The following is an 18,345-nucleotide window of genomic DNA, read 5'->3' as shown; positions in this document are numbered from 1 at the left end:
CTAATGTAGTAGGCTTTGTTTAACCTCACAAGCCTCTCAACCCCCTCAGTTATATAGGACTATAGAGATTCCCCTTAAAATTGGCTGTCCCAAGAAGTACGCTTCAATTGTGATATGCTACATGAAGCTATGTGAGCCCAGTTTCAAATTAATTGCTCTCCACTGAACTGAAGCCAATTTACAGAATTGGCTTAATGGGAAACCATTCAACCTTTGTTGCTACCACTCCTGAACCAAAGTTATTCCAACCTTCATCACTGAGTATGGTCCAATAGACAATATATCCATATGTGAACAGTAAGAGCACCATGCCATCACCGACTTGTTCACTGAAATGTATGAACACATGTGTCTTATACTAAGCATCTGTTATAAACAAAGGCCAATTAGCACCCGTTGCATAACAGAAGCTCCCAAGAACTGACTGAGAGCACTGATGCTATGGAATCAGACGACACCCCAATTATAGTGCTGAAGGCATGCACTCCTGAACCAGCAGCAACTCTAGTATATCTGTTCAAGTATAGTTACAACATTGGTAACTATCCAACAATGTGGAAAACCATCCAGGTATGTACCACTCATTAAATGCAAGGCAAATCCAATCTGGCTAATTACCAATTGATTAATCTACTCTCAATTACCAGCAAAGTGGTGAAAGCCATTGTTGAAAATGCAATCAATTGGCATACACTCATCAATAACCCAGGACCACTCAGCCATGAGCTTCTCGTTGCCAACATCAACAAAGACTTATAGAAGCCTGAAAACACATGCTCAACATTTCAGGAACTGCTTCTTCTCCTCCGCCATCAGATTTCTGAATGGACAATTAATCCATGAATACTACCTCACTATTTTTCCCTCTCTTTTTGCACTACTTATTTAATTTAATTTATATTTTTTACTGTAATTTATAGTTACTTTTATTAGTATGTATTTCAATATGTTACTGGTGCAAAACAACACATTTCACATCATACGCCAGTGATATTAAAGCTGATTCTGATTCATAGCCTTGGTATAAACAGTTCACCAGGGACCTTAAAGCACCAGAGGGAGGTGAGAATGAGTGTCCTTGACTAAGTGTGCTATAAGTTTACCTTGATAAAACTGAAGTCAATGAGCATCAAAGGAAAAACACTCCAATACACACAATGATTATTGTATTTGCCAGAGAACAATCTTGTTAGTCCTCGTATATCACTGTAGGGATTCCTTAGGGTAGTGTTTTGTGCCTAACCAGCTGCTTCACCAATGTCCTTCCTTCCATTATAAAGTCAGAATTGTGGATATTTATTAACGATTGCAGTGTTCAATTCAATTTGTAATCCCTTCAGCCAATGAATCAATCGTTGTCTTCATACAGCAAGCTGAAGACAGCATGCACAGGCATGGACTGATCAACGGCAAGCAACACTTGTAACACAAAAATGATTAGCATTGACCATTCCAGCAACAGAGAATTGAACTAACTAGCCTCGATGTTAAATGGCATTCCACCCCCACCATCAAAGTCCTGGGAGTCACCATTGACCAGAAATTCAACTGGAGTAGCCAGGGCTATCATAGCAATTTGAGGCTTGGTACCTGAAATGAATTACTTAATTCCTGGTACACCAAACCTTTTACACTATCCATGAGGCAAAAATCCAAAGTGTGATTGAGTACTTGTTTGGATGAGTTCAACAAAGTCCTTAAAGCACCAAATAAATATTAGCAATGATTCCAAATCCATTGGTAAAATAAGTGCACCAGTGTTAACCTTTGTTATGTCAGCTCTGATAGGTGTGTCACATTACTTGCATGCCTGATATTAGATTCCTAAAACAGGGACTCTACTCTGAGATCAGTCAAAGATGCACCAAAATCTCATTGAAATTAATGTAAGAGCTTTTCACAGAATGGCAGAGTACATACAGTATATTGCACATTAGACCTTTCATCCACATCAGTTCATCCTCACAGAACAGGAGAGGAAGCAAGATACACTTGATCCTGAAGGACTGCCTAAGTAAAAGTAAGCTAAATATAGTGAATCAGATCAATTAAAGGGCCCTTTCTAGCTGGTACAGACAAGGAAAACTAATAGTCTTAGAGGAGAGGTCCATATGGAGGTGGGAAGCATTTGGCTGAAATGATATGTATAAAAGATCATGGGAACCCAAGTATGAATGGCTCTTGACATAATATGAACATATTTGAAGTCTTGCATTGAGATGAGATTATAAATTCAGCCTTGCTCTGCCTTCTCAGATGGTTATAAAATATTAACTTGATTTAGGAGGAAATTGCTCTTGGTATCCTAACTAAATTTACTTCTCAGAAAATTCTACCAAGACAAATTTATAAGGATATTTATCTCAGTGCTTGTGAGCTTGACCTATAGATGGACCGTCCTATTTTTCCAATATAACAGCCATTGCATTTCAAAATTACTTCAGTGCTTTAAAGTGCATTCTGGCTTTTCATTCTTCTTGGTATATGAATGCTCATCTTTAATGTTTAATATTCATTTCTAAACAGAAGCTACTTACCAAAGCAGTGGTTTGGGACTGATGTTTCATTGATCACACATATGCAGGCAATGGGTTTCCTTTTCTCGACAGCCTAATCCTGGAGGTAGAACTGGACTATTTAAAAGTTAAATTGGAAAATGCTTTTCATGTAAAGGATAGAAGAAATTTGGAACTTGCTTGTGGATGCTAGCTCAATTGAAATGTTTAGGACTGAAATGTAAATTTTTGGTAGGTAAGGATAGCAACATATACGGAATAAAGTTGAATTATAAATAGAAATAATCTAATTCAAAAAATGGAAAAGACTTGATAGGCTGAACATCCTTTCACAGTTTATTTTTGTTAAAACTCCGGGGTGCAATTATAATTGGCAAGGTCAGTATTTATCGTCCATTACTAATTGAAAAGTAGTAATGGGCTACCTTGAAAAGTAGTAATGGGCTACCTTGAAAAGTGGTAATGGGCTACCTTCTTAAACTGCTGCAGTTCCTGAGTAAGTACTCACATATGCAGGTGGATAAGAAGTTCCAGGATCTGAGGCCAGCAAGGATGAAAATAAATGACAATATACTCCCAGTTCAGGTTGGTGTTATCAGGAAGGGAACCCAATAATTGGTCTACTCTAAACATTTCCTCACTCACAATGTGATCTGCCTTAATGTTGCATCAACCAATTTTGTGAAAATTCAGTCTTCGCACCAGCAATGGTACAAAGACTAAACTTGCCCTAAGGTGGCAAACCACAAACGTACTCCACAGGTGAGGGACAAATTGTTAAATGCTAGGGCCACAAACAGCCTATCATAATATTACAAGAATGGTGAGAACCCAGACGCTTCTTTGCTGAATGACCAGAGGATATTCAGGATAGCTCTGCAAAGCACAAGTGACCTTTTTTTTTTGTCGTATCACCTCCAGCCCCAGTACTTCATTATCCCAGATCCACTGAAAATTGGATATTAAAACAGCATCAATCTTCAGTTCACAGAAAGTGTCACAAAATGCTTCCAAACTCCTAAATTGCAATGATCAATTAACCCCTTTGGACCGTGGGAGGAAACCTGAACACCTGGACAAAACCCACATATTCCAGGGAAGTTGTACAGATTCCTTATAAACAGCATTGGACTTGAACACTGAACTCTAGCACCCCCATCTGTAATAGCACCACACTAACCACTAGGCTATTGTGGCACCCATGAATATGGTTAACAATTTGGGAGCATCATTAATGTGTTCAATCTATTTTAATTACTTTAACAATAATCAAGTCAGGTCATGCTGGGAAAGAAATAATTATAATATGGGCAGAATTTTCTGGCTCATTTGTAATGCTCAATGAAAAAAAGAACTAAGCTTGAAATGTTTGTTTTAGTATGAACAAAGCAGTTCTCCTGTCACTTACAAGTTCAACACTTGAATAATAGGATACAATTATTCAGTAACAGGAAAAAAATACATAATTCTAAAAAATGTATAAAGTATATAAATTCTAGCAATCAAATTATTGAGGACAGAAATTATTTATAGCTATAACTCCTTCATAATTTTAGGTTTCCTATCCCAATGTATTAAAAAATATAATCTACTATTCCGTGGCAATCAAATGTTGACTACTTTCGGTGAAAAAAGTGTGATAAAGTACAGGAAAGTTGTTTAAAATAATCATCAGCTCAGGCAGAATCTGTGGATGAAGAAACATATGGGTTTAACATCCTTTTATCACAACTAAGGGAAATTATAAATAAAACATAATTTGGATGTGGAGAGGGCTTTTGAAGTGATATACAGTATATTACTGATCTTGGTAACCATGTCCAGAGATCCCTGAAGGTAGTTAAAAGGCATGGGGTATACTTATATCTTATGCCTCAGCTGATAAAGACAGGAAAAGGTTGGTCATATTAAAATACAACACAACACTAAAGGTCAGGCTTATATTAATGAAGTTGGAAGCATGAACAACCTTAATAGACTCATATTGGTCCATCTGGATATGACAGGCTGAATGAATTCCAATTGTCCAGTAGTATCCTATGCTCCTATAACCTAATGCTAAAGCTTTGGTGGAATATTATAGAAGAACTACAATTTTGAAGGTATAAGGTTTTAAATGAAAATAAGAACCCTCATTCAGCTCTCATGCCTGCTACGCCACTGATTACATTTCAGTGCCATTTTCCTGTATTAACCTTGATTTCCTTTCATGTCTGATAATGTATCAATCATTGCCCTCAATATAGTCTGTATCAGCCCTCTTTTTTTCTAGAGAAGTCTAAAGATTGATCCCCATCTGGTTAAGGACTTCCTTCTCTTCTCATTTTTGTCTTGAATGGACAGTAACTTAATCTGAACCTGTGACCTTCATGTTCAAGTCACCCTGACCTAGAAAAACATCCACACACCTTGCCTGTCAAAACCTCTAATAAATTTGTACACTTCAAGGAGGTCACTTCTCGTCAAGAGAATATAGGCTTAATGTCTCCTCATTTAATAAACGCACAAATCCCAGGAATCAATCCTGTGAAGTCCTGCTGCATTCCTGCTATTTCAATCGAGGGATTCTGTCCTCAAGAATATTGTAGACAATATTCTTGATGCAATTTCACCAAGATTCTATATCATTGAAGCAGCTTATTTAAATTTTTCCAAATCCTCTTGCATTAAAAGTCAACATACCATTTGCCTTCCCATTTTCTGGCTGCATCTGTACGATAGCTCTCAATGATTTGGATTCAAGTGTTACCCCAGTCCTTTTAAACTGTAGTGATTTTAAATCTCACTACAATTCCATTCTGATTTATTGTAGCTGCACTTCTGGTGTTTACTTAAAATTATTTTCATACACGGTTTTCTTTAAAGATATATAAGTATTCTAACGGGAAATGAGGAGACTTTGGGTGACAAGGAAAGTCAAAGACAGGATAAAAGCTGAAGAGAAGGCATATAATATAGCAAAAGTTAGTGGGAAGTTAGAGGATTGGGAAGATTTAAAAAAATCAACAGAAGGCAACTAAAAGAACCATATGGAGAGATATGATGAAATATGAAGGCAAGTTAACCAAAAAAATCAATACGGATACCAAAAGATTTTTCAGATAGACTGTATAAAGACTTAAAGAGAGGAAAGGGTGGATATTCGACCATTGTAAAATGATACTGGAGTGATAACAGTGAGGAACAAAGAAATGGTGGATGAACTTAATATGTATTTTGCATCAGTCTTCACCGTGGAAGACATTAGCAATATACCAGAAATTCAGGGTCAGGGGGAAGAAATGAGTGTAGTTGCAATTATTATGGAGAAGGTGCTTGGGAAGCTGAATGATCTGAAAGCAGATAAGTCACCTGGCCTAAATGTACTATGCTGCTTCATCTTGCTTTTTCACTTCTACATGTTCCAACAGTTAAAGTGTTGGAACATGTAGAAGCGAGGAAGCATGTGGTGGCTATGTAATGAAAAAGAAGAAAGGCTGGAAAAGATTGGAATCACTTGTTCTTCAACAGAAGATAAAATTCTGAATATAAAGAATTGGTTTATTCTACCCAGCAAGAGAAAAATCCCAAACATCTGTTTGTGTATAACGTGATAATACTTTAAAACTATTCAAAAGGATGTGCTACCTTAAAACTTAATTCAAAAACTTGAAAGAAAAGTGAGTGTAATTTTTTCAATGGAAGCAAGATGAAGCAGCATCTCAACAAAAAAAACCTGTAAATACTACAAAAGTAACAAATGATGGTGTGTGACATGCATTATCTCTTCAAGCTCATCAGAATGCCAAATTCAAATCACCATTAGCAGTAGTCAAAGATTTAATAATGTCTTCAATAAAAAATAAATGTTCAGTTTCAGGTGAAACAACTGTCAAGACAATGACATCCCCTTGTCAAATGATCCTACCTCACATAGCATTAGTGACATTGCAGAAGGCATTTAATCCCACTTGATAGAGAACATGAGAATATCAGGTTGGTTTGCAATACAGATTAGAGGGCTCAGCTGACATTGTGCTGCAGTTTGAAGGGGCCTTTCGTAAAGATTTATTTACCTCTGAATAACTGCCACAAAGCTTAGTTTGTGGTGAGATTTTTCAGGTTCTGCATGAGTACTATTGCATTGAAACGTGCACTTAGCAGATGCAATGATAAGCAGACATTCAGGAATAGTGGCTAAAATAATGGAAGCTCAAGCAATGCATTGCTTCATTGAAGTAATTGTCTCCAGATCTCGAATGACATTCTTTATTAAGTAAATAAAATTGTTAATTTTATGAAAGCAAAAACCCTCAATTTTCATATCTTTGTTGTTATGTGTGAAGAAATTGGGGTTGAACCACCAATCTGATTTCACCATTTGAAGAGCAATGGCTGCCCTGTGGAAAATATTAAACAAAGTGCATTAACGGTAATACGTGTTTGTAGCCATTGACATAAAACTCATTTTGTTTGGTGTGGGATTTTGGGGTTTACAATAGCTTGCCAAGCTAGCATTTTATTGCTTTAGTTATAAGTTGATAATGGAAAACATATTAATGTCATTCTCCAAATCATACTAATATCATCTTATCTAAAGTTAGTAGGCCAAAAGTTCAAAAACACCTTCCCTTTGATCTGATCCATTGAAATAAAGGCTTGGGATTTGTGATCCTTTTGCACCTGCAGACAATGAGACCATACAGCTGACACTATTAGAGGATAAATTACTGGAGGTTTCAATTGGTGAGGGCCTGACACTATCTACTTTACATATTAAAGGCAACACAAAATATCCAGAAGTGTGTAAATGTAGTCAAGCCCTTATTGTCAATCTAATCTATTTATCTTTGCAAGAGTGGGTTTTCAGCAACTAATGCAACCAAGGCAACATTTAAACTTCTGAACATTTGGAAAACTCTTTTTTAACATTCAATCTTACATTGAAAAGCTTGTATTGTCACGGCAGGCACATGAATCTCATTATTGTGAGTAAATACATCTGTAATCTGCAAAAGTAGAATCATAGTGAGAAAGGTTGATCTTATACTGTAGTGGTGCCTTTAATTATAGCTTTATAAAAATGCTGGCTAACTTTGGGAAAGAGATGTGTATAAAAAGTTAAAGCATTCTTGTCAAACCCAACTAGAGAGGTAAGTTTTCCTGTTTAAAAGGAATGACACACACACTCCATGACAAAGGATTCTTCCAAAGTATTAAGTTACAACAAAAAACACTTTGGTTTGAATCCGTGCTAGTAGGGTACTTCCTTTAATTAATTTGGCCCCCAGGCCTCACATGGAATGGACCTAGAAGAGAAAGTAGCTCCATCCATTGGACCAACAGATGGGGAAAGGACCTAGAAATGAAAGTAGCTCTATCCATTCGACCACCAGACAGTATGGGGAAGTTGAGTCTTTACTCTAAATCTTCAGCACATACTGTACTCCACAACCCATTTCCAGGCCTTCAGAGTAAATTTTGTGAAGATTTTACCAGTTATTTGTTTTAAATGAGTAATGGCTTCAGGGATCCTCAACCCCTGCTGATATTATGGGAAAATAGACATTCTATATGGCATGCAGATAGCTTTCAAGTATGGGAAGATATTGTACAATGTGGGACTACTCGCACACCTACCTGTCATAACACTTCCATTTTATGATTCACAGTCTTTCCCACACCATTTCACACATTGAGAATCTGCACAGTCTGGATATTTGCATACATGGGAACCCTGGTTATCCTTACGTGTGATGATTATCCTCCACTATCAGGTGATATTAAATTATAAAATTTATCATACTATTAAATTATATAGATTAAAAATATTCTGGAAACTTTCCATAACATTGCCTACCTGTACCTGGGCTTTTTTTAAAACTATCATCTCAGTTCAGTAACATCTCCCATTCAATGAAAAGAAAATTCTATAGTCCTGGACACTCAGGGAAATAGCCATATAGCTTTTAGTTCCTTATCTAGTAACAACACAGCAATAATCTACCTACTGAAGAGGAAACAACACTGTTCATAATGTCTGCAGATTTAAAGAACTCTCACCTTTCCTCTTCCATATAGCCCTTAAACAGAGGTATCCAGTTCTTCATTTTATCAATGCTCCCCTTCAACCCTTCAATAATACCATAAAAAAACTGAACAGTGTACAGTGTCTACATATATGCTTTCTTTGAAATGCAGCATTCCACATTTTCACACAATTAGTATTTGCTTTTCTTGTTAATAAATTTCATAATCTAGAAATCATATTGACAATTTAGAGGACATCCACTCAATGCATTCTTTTTATTTAATGAATTTAGATAGGCCAATGCTTGTTTGACAATGGACCAATGGGGTTTTTTTTGAAGTAGAGGACACTATCTTATTTCTTGAACAGAAAGACATTAAAACAGTGAAATGGGAGTAGCTTGCTTTGTCACCAGTAATACTCAAGGTCGATTGAGGGCCATTGACAAAAGCAGTAGGAATGTCAGGTGAAATTAATGTTTGACTAAGGAAAGAGTAATGGGATTGTGAGGGAACTAGGGGAGATGTAATAGCACATGTGACAAGACAGTGTTTCGCTGGAACATAGTTGTCAATTGAGTATTTGAGAACAAAGAGGTCATTAGAGATTATAAAATTGAGGTGGAGCCTTGGATGAACATTGTATGTAAAGGCCAAAAATAGATGTGGATAGAAGGGCAAGATTATGTTAGGCTCAGATAACAGATAGGTCAAAAGCAAGGAAAAATAGAATGAAGTTGCTGAAGTCATGGGATTGATCAGAGCAGAATCGAAAAGAAAGAATATTTCAATGAGCAGGTCAATGGGCAGTTAAACAGAGCACTGGTGAAATATATATACAGTATAGCATAGAATAGAACAGTACAGGACATGAACATGCCATCAGTCCATTATATCTGTGCTGACCATGATACTGAATTAAATTATTTGTCTATGTTTGTACATGATCCATACCCTTGCATTCCCTGCATATACCCATGATATTACAAGAAAAATACGAGCATGGATTGAAGATTAGCTCACTAGCAGGAGGCAAAGAGTGGGAATAAAGGGGGCCTTTTCTGGCAGGCTGCCAGTGACTAGTGGTGTTCCACTGGGGTCAGTGTTATGAACTGCTTCTTTTGATTTGGATGACAGAATTGACGGCTTTGTGGCCAAATTTACAGCGATACAAAAAGATAGGTGGAGTGGGAGGTAATATTGAGGAAGCAGGGAGTCTGCAGAAGGATTTAGACGGACTGGGATAATGGGCAAAACAGTGGCAGATGAAATACAGAAACATAGAAAACCTACAGCATAATACAGGCCCTTCGGCCCACAAAGCTGTACCTAGCATGTCCTTACCTTAGACTTACCTAGGGTTACCCATAGCCCTCTATTTTTCTAAGCTCCAAGTACCTATCCAGGAGTCTCTAAAAAGACCCTATCGTAGGGAGAGGGGGGGAGGGAAAGATGTGCTTAGTGGTGGGATCCCGTTGGAGGTGGCGGAAGTTACGGAGAATAATATGTTGGACCCGGAGGCTGGTGGGGTGGTAGGTGAGGACCAGGGGAACCGTATTCCTAGTGGGGTGGTGGGAGGATGGAGTGAGAGCAGATGTACGTGAAATGGGGGAGATGATTCCCTCCCCCCCTCTCTCTGCATTCCGCAGGGATCGCTCCCTACACAACTCCCTTGTCCATTCATCCCCCCCATCCCTCCCCACTGATCTCCCTCCTGGCACTTATCCGTGTAAGCGGAACAAGTGCTACACATGCCCTTACACTTCCTCCCTTACCACCATTCAGGGCCCCAAACAGTCCTTCCAGGTGAGGCATCACTTCACCTGTGAGTCGACTGGGGTGATATACTGCGTCTGGTGCTCCCGATGTGGCCTTTTATATATTGGTGAGACCCGACGCAGACTGGGAGACCGCTTTGCTGAACATCTACGCTCTGTCTGCCAGAGAAAGCAGGATCTCCCAGTGGCCACACATTTTAATTCCACATCCCATTCCCATTCTGACATGTCTATCCACGGCCTCCTTTACTGTAAAGATGAAGCCACACTCAGGTTGGAGGAACAACACCTTATATTCCGTCTGGGTAGCCTCCAACCTGATGGCATGAACATTGACTTCTCTAACTTCCGCTAAGGCCCCACCTCCCCCTCGTACCCCATCTGTTACTCATTTTTATGCACACATTCTTTCTCTCACTCTCCTTTTTCTCCCTCTGTCCCTCTGAATATACCTCTTGCCCATCCTCTGGGTCACCCCCCCCCCCGTCTTTCTTCCTGGACCTCCTGTCCCATGATCCTCTCGTATCCCCTTTTGCCTATCACCTGTCCAGCTCTCAGCTCTATCCCTCCCCCTCCTGTCTTCTCCTATCATTTTGCATCTCCCCAGCCCCCTCCAGCTTTCAAATCCCTTACTCACTCTTCCTTCAGTTAGTCCTGACGAAGGGTCTCGGCCTGAAACGTCGACTGCGCCTCTTCCTATAGATGCTGCCTGGCCTGCTGCGTTCACCAGCAACTTTGATGTGTGTTGCTTGAATTTCCAGCATCTGCAGAATTCCTGTTGTTTGCAATGTTAGCATTCATTTTAAGTGGACTAGAATACGAAGCAAGGCCTAATGGAAGTTTTACTTAGCTGTAACATTACATCTTTACTCTTATACTTAATGTTCCAATCAAGGAAGTTAAGCATTACACCTTATCTACATGCATTGCCAATTTCAGGGAACTACAGACCTAGGCTACGTCCACACTACGCCAGATAATTTTGAAAACGCTGGTTTCAAGTAAAAATGACAGGTGTCCACACTAGGCGTTTTTCAAGATATCTCTGTCCACACCAAGGCAACACTTTTAGCGCTCTGAGTGATCCAGCGTACTAAAAGTGTTGCTTTGATCACAGCATCCGCAGATTATTTTGTGTTTTCTGTCCACACCAAAATGGATATTTGGGCGAATCTACTCCTACTGGGCATACGGAGACACATCTACAGAAAACAAACCAACGGTAACGGTATAATATTTATGTTTCCATGGTGGCGTTGTGTTATTTCCATAGAATAAGGCTAGAGTACCAACAACAACAGCGAAAGAAAGTTTTCAACAATGTCTTCGAGGAATACAAAGAAATCCTCCGCTGGAAAAATCAGACCAGACTTCTCCGTTTAGACAGACAATGAGGTCGAGCTGTTTCTGTGAGTTATAAACGACTACAAAGTCAGCAAAGCAGTGCAGATGTTTAATTCCAAACAAACTATTAACGTAGACAATGAAGTAAACAGCACACGCATGAAGCCGTCCTCTACCCAAGATCAACAAGTGAGTGGAATCTTCTGCCGCCAGACCTGCACAGTATTTCTGACATTAATATTTTTAAAGATAGACTCAATCAAATCAATTTAGGGGATCTAGTCAAAAAAAGCTCACTTTACAATTTAACTCTCACACCGTTCACACTGACTGCCTGTTATAACAGCGGTGGGCAGTCAGCGACAGTGCTGGCTTGGAGACCCCGGGGTACAGGAGATCGAGGGTACGACCACTGCAGACTGGGAGACTGGAGGGTACAGGCAGAAGAACAGAGGATGCAAACAGAGAAACCGAGGGGACCTGCTTGAAAGCCACCTCCAGTTTAAATTCCATGCGGAATATTTTGGAGGATCAAGAACCATGAACCAAGAACAGCCATTCGGCAGTGCTTGCACAGTCCCAAAGAGAAGCAGAAAAAACATTGTTGTTGTGGTGTTGTTGTTATGACAACGTTTTAAAATCTCTCCATTTACCCCGTACACACTACAATGCGAAACAATCGTTTTCAAATTTACATACTCTGGAGAGTGTTTTCAAAAATCTCCATTTTCAGGGGATGAAAACGCCAGTTCAGTGTGGATGGAGGGTCAAAACGAAAAGAAAAAGCTTCGTTTTCAAAATTATCCGGCGTAGTATGGACGTAGCCTAAGATCTCAAGATCTCTTTGTATGTCAATGATGTTAATGGTCCAGCCATTAATTGTTAACTTTCCCCTTCCTGTTGACCTCCCAAAGTACCTTATTCTAGCTTATATTAAACTTCATCTTCCATCTTCTCCACCCATATCTGTAACTGATCTAAATTTTGCTTTGAGAGTCCTCAACAGTGTTTCCAGCTCCATCAATCTTTGTGTTGCCTGCAGACTTACTAACCTACCAATCTACCGATCCCTGAGGAACATCACTGATCATGAACCTTCAGCCGGAATTATGTCTTTCTAGCACTACATTCTGTCTTCTGTAAGCAAGCCAAGTTAGGATCCAAACTACCAAGATACCGTGTATCCAATGCACCTTTATCTTTTGGATCAGATTTAAAATTTGTTTTGGCTTCCATATGGTCTATTAGAAACATAGAAACATAGAAAATAGGTGCAGGAGTAGGCCATTTGGCCCTTCGAGCCTGCACCGCCATTTATTATGATCATGGCTGATCATCCAACTCAGAACCCTGCCCCAGCCTTCCCTCCATAACCCCTGATCCCCGTAGCCACAAGGGCCATATCTAACTCCCTCTTAAATATAGCCAATGAACTGGCCTCAACTATTGACAGAGTTAATTTTTATTTCCTATTTCTACATTTCTTTTGGTTGAGTACAGTACTACCATGCTCAACTAATTTATTAAAGTTTCTGATTGACAAGACAGCAATTGCTTCCCACTTCATAATTAAATTACAGTAATTGATATCTGACGAGTACATTCAAATATAGACAAGTGTTAATAAATTAACAAATTAAATAATAACAAATTCATTTAAATAGTTGCAAATAGAAACCTGCAAATACAATTATTGCTATAAAATAACTTTATTTTAGCATGTATTAATCATTTATTGTTCAAGATTAAACTGGGATATGGACATATCTTTTGTACGGTGGTTCCAATAAAAGCCAATAAAAAAGAAATCACAAGAGTTTTGGAAGCTGATGACTTTAGTTCTTCTACTAGTAGTTTTCAAAGAAAGTACTGAGCTTAAGTGTAAATTATATCATGCCCAATTCTTGCTGGCAGAAAAGTGTCATTTATTAAAAATAAAAAATCCTTCACAACAAAAGAAAGCAGAACTAGATCAGCAAATTGATGGATTTTCTAGGAACTCTTGAAGGCATACTGCTGTCAACCTGACTGTTTTGGATGCAGATTGCAGGTTGATGTAACATGCAGTAACATGGCTGCAATAATAATTGTTCAATTAAACTCACATCAAATCACTGTCACTGAGGTACTGACTCTGAATCATTGGAAGGTCTGGGTAAACAGCATGTCACCTTTCAGGATACTATTTACTCATGTAAAATCTACTTTACTGGACTATGTGGCTCCATGGGGCATAACAGGAGCCAAATTAGCTGCTGTTTGGTGCCTAATGCATGTGTCTGTGCATAATTATCATATATTGCTGTACTGGTGAGTACTTAAGGATGTACACTTGAAGACAGTAAAGCAATAAAACTGTGATATCATTCAGTATGCAAAATTTGCCGGTCATATCATCGCTGACCCTACTGTGAGTCATTCAGGATTTAGCTGCCCAAGCCATTACTGGTCACTTCTCAAACACTCCCAGAGTACAGTCCACACTCTAACTTGAGCACTTAATGAATGCTGTTTCTTCTGATGCTCAATAGACCTCACCTCTAGCATTTACCCACCAACAATCTGCCAAACCAAGAGTTGGACTTGAAAAATTATATGCTCATCCAGGTAGCACTGTATGCCAGCAAATCATCTATGAAGGTGCAGTCGTATCACCTTACTATCATGGAGTTAGACGGATAACCCACTAAGCAATTTTTCACCTTGTCAGATAGATATTTGTGTGCAACTCTACTGAACAATTTAGAAAGATGCACAGTCAACTCTGGGGGGCAAATCTATGGTGCCATAGTCACATGTCATCTAGTCATTATGTTTTTGCAGTTACTGGGACATTCTATCATTTCCTGACATCACATAAATAACTTATATTGGACTAGACTGACTTTGTGATAGCGGGGAAACCCAGGAGAAAGCCAAGATGGATCATCCACTTGGCACTTCCGGCTGAATATGTATGTGAATCATAAAGTTTTGTTTTTAACACTTTCAAGCTGGACCCTGTCCCCACTGAGGATGGGTTCATAAAGCCTCCCCCTCCTCCTGTTAGCTGATTAATTGCTCAACAGGAATCACAACTATTTGCGGTAAAAGAGCCATAATTGGTGCATCTATTGTCACAATAGTGGTTAGTGACAAGAAGAAGGTAGTGATATTCTCATAATTAATCTTCCTCCTTGCATTCTATCTCCTAATCATAAGGCCATAAGAAAATAAGAACAGGAGTAGGCCACTTGTCCTCTTGTGCCTGCCGCATCATTCAATATGATCATAGCTGATTGATGCTGGACTCGTGTCATCTTCTGTGCCAGTTCCCTATTCTCATGGCACAATCAGCGCAATTGGTTTTGTAAACATGCTTTTTTTTTTACTTTCCATAAATCTTCTCCCCATTTCAGTCTTTTTCATAATACACTTGGTAAGACGATGATAAAGGAGGAAGAAAGAGGAATTGAAGACTGTTACTCAGTACCTGCAGTCAATAGCTAATATAGAACTCAGCTGAGGTTTTGAAGTTGCATTTTAAGAGACATTGAGCATTGCAGCTGAGATAACGAGAAAGAGCAACTTAGCATCCAGCTCCCGAAGGTTAAGGCTATGCATGTAGTGCCAGGATCAGATGAGGGTTTAAATAGGACAATCAATGAATGAAGGCAGATAATTATGCAATGACAGCATTGCCAATATGCCTTAAAGGTATGTTAATGACCATTCAGAAGTTCATTACCAACTTTGCAGCGGACAGTGCCTAACTTGGAGCCTATTTTTCCTATTCCATTAGCAAACTTATGGAGAGAATTAGCAGAGTATTTGATACCAAGAAACCAACCATAGATTAGAACAAAACTCTGCACTCTAGCACAATTAATTGTAAATTTCACTGGGCTAATCAGCTAATGGGAAGAGGAAGCTCTAAGGACAACCCATTTCCTCAGGAGTGGTGTGCAACTACAAATGAGTACTAAGGATACGGCTAATGCAATCACAAGCACATTCAGCCAGAAATGCTGACTGGATGGTCCATCTGGGCTTCTTCCTGGTGCCCATCAAGACAGAAGCTAGCTAACAATGGTTGCGAGCACAGGGAGCAGACAACATACCAACTGTGGTTCTGACAACTTGTACTGCAAAACCAGCTGTGCTTCTTGTCAAGGTTTTCTAATACATTTGCAATGCTAGCATCTATCAACATTGCAGAAAATGGTCCAGCTACGTCCTGTTTACAAAAAAATGGATAAATCTGATTTGATCTGGATATTTTCCAGTCAGTCTATTCTGGCTCATCAGCAGAGGTTATAATTGAAAGTACAATCATACAGTAATTTACTTCCCAATAATAGCTGGCCAGTGGTGAAGTGGCATCTGCACAGACTTTGAAGTGAGTGGTCCTAGGTTTGAATCTGGCCGGCTCCTTGCACACGTTCCATCCATGCTGGATTGAGCATTGAGCTATCAACTTGACCTCGTAAGCAACAGACAAATTCTAAGCAAACAGCGAGGTTGCCGCCCGATATGCCACAAAGCACGGAAAGGAACAACAACAACAACCTGGTCACTAATGCCTAGTTTGGGCTTTGCCAGGACTGAATTCCAGAAATGAAATGAGATTGACTGCCTTTAAAACCAAGACAACATCTGATTCAGTGTTGCATCAATCAGCTGCCCGAAAAGATTGAGGAGACAATGAGATCCGTAACTGTCAGCATTTAGTAAAGAGAGATTGCATTTACTGCTACTGTAATCAGATATTTTGTCCAAAGAACATACTGCTAAAATGTGATCATAAAATGCTTCTTGTTTTTGTTTTTCTCCTCTTCTCCCTGTTCCTTTTCTTCCCCTTCTGTCTCTGTTATTTAAGTTATTTATATTGCAATTGGTAAAAATAAAGTGGCATGAAAATGACTATATTGGATGGAGTGTCAGAGAGATCCTTCTTTTGCTGCCGAAAGACTGATCAACAGTATGAGGTTAAGAGAAGGCTTTAGCAAATGGGCGGTACCAAACAGAATTTTGTTGGCTTAGAGAAGCCTGGCAAACAGGTCCTGTTACAAATAAGCTACAAAATCCATCTCCCTGGTAGTTGATTTGGTTTCCACTGTGGCTAGAGTACTTTCAATCAAATTCAAGTAATTTTTATTGAAACTACTGTAGGTGTCAGATAAATCTAGGGATTGTGTTTAGAACAAAGCAGAAAATGATGAAAATCATTAGCAGGTCAGGAAAGGGAAACCAAGTCAAAAGAATTCAGTCCTGAAGAAGGGTCTCGGCCTGAAACGTTGAAGGTTTATTCATTTCCATAGATGCTGCCTGATGTGCTGTGCTCCTCCAGCATTTTGTGTGTGTAACTGAGTCAATATTTCAAGTGGATGACCTTTCTTTGGAAATGAAAATGCTAGACATGAAACAAGGTTTAGTACACAGAGAAAGAAGGGAGAGATAAAGAGAACAAACAGGAAGGTCTACACATGGGAAATGCTGAAAAAAAGAACGAAAAGTATGAAGGTTGCCACGCTAGCATGTCCATCATTATTTGCATAAAAGCAAAATTCAATATTGCATCATGTGAGCTTATTACATAGAATATAGGACAGTACAGAACAGTACAGTACAGGCCCTTCAGCCCACAATGTCATGTCAACCTTTCTCTCCTATATAGCCCTCCATTTTCTTTCATTTATGTGGCTATCTGAGAGTCTCTAATACCATATGTCGCTAATGAATCAGAATCAGAATCGGAATCAAAATCAGATTTCTTATCACCGGCTTGTGTTGTGAAATTTGTTAACTTAGCAGCAGCAGTTCAATGCAATACATAATATAGAAAAGAAAAAAAAGATAATAATAATAAATAAATAAATCAATTACAGTATACTTATATTGAATAGATTAAAAATCATGCAAAAAACAGAAATAACATATATTTAAAAAGTGAGGTAGTGTTCAAAGGCTCAATGTCCATTTAGGAATCGGATGGCAGAGGGGAAGAAGTTGTTCCTGAATCACTGAGTGTGTGCCTTTAGGCTTCTGTACCTCCTACCTGATGGTAACAGTGAGAAAAGGGCATGCCCCTGGGTGCTGGAGGTCCTTAATAATGGACACTGCCTTTCTGAGACACCACTCCTTACAGATGTCCTGGGTACTTTGTAGGCTAGTACCCAAGATGGAGCCAACTAAACTTATAACGCTCTGCAGCTTCTTTCGGTCCTGTGCAGTAGCCTCTCCATACCAGACAGTGACTCAACCCGTCAGAGTGCTCTCCACGGTACATCTATCGAAGTTTTTGAGTGTATTTGTTGACATACCAAATTTCTTCAAACTCCTAATGAAGTATAGTCGCTGTCTTGTCTTCTTTATAACTGCATCAATATGTTGGGACCAGGTTAGGTCCTGTACTAATGTCTCCATGCACTAATCATTCTCTGTAAAAAAAATATACTACCACCTCTAACATCTCTCCAATACTTTCCTCCAATGATAAGATACAGGAGCAGAATTAGGCCATTTGGCCTATCAAGTCTGCTTCACCATTTCATCATGGCTGATTCATTTCCCTCTCAGCCCCAATCTCCTGCCTTCTCCCTGTAACACTTCATGCCTTGACTTATCAAGAAACTTTGCCTTAAATATAACCAATTACTTGGCCTCCACAGCTGCCTATGGCAATGAATTCCACAGATTCACCTATGTTCTAAATGTCC

General features: G+C 39.1%; 1 protein-coding gene across 4 annotated transcripts in view; it reads right to left on the bottom strand.

The window, feature by feature from the left end:
- The window catches only part of dlg2 (discs, large homolog 2 (Drosophila)), an 841,994-nt gene that overhangs the window by 284,423 nt on the left and 539,226 nt on the right, over positions 1-18,345 (bottom strand). The window lies entirely within an intron of this gene.

This window comes from Mobula hypostoma, chromosome 7 (genome assembly GCF_963921235.1).
Source record: "Mobula hypostoma chromosome 7, sMobHyp1.1, whole genome shotgun sequence".
Classification (NCBI taxonomy): Eukaryota; Metazoa; Chordata; class Chondrichthyes; order Myliobatiformes; family Myliobatidae; genus Mobula; species Mobula hypostoma.
This window is presented reverse-complemented; position numbering and strand designations above follow the sequence as displayed.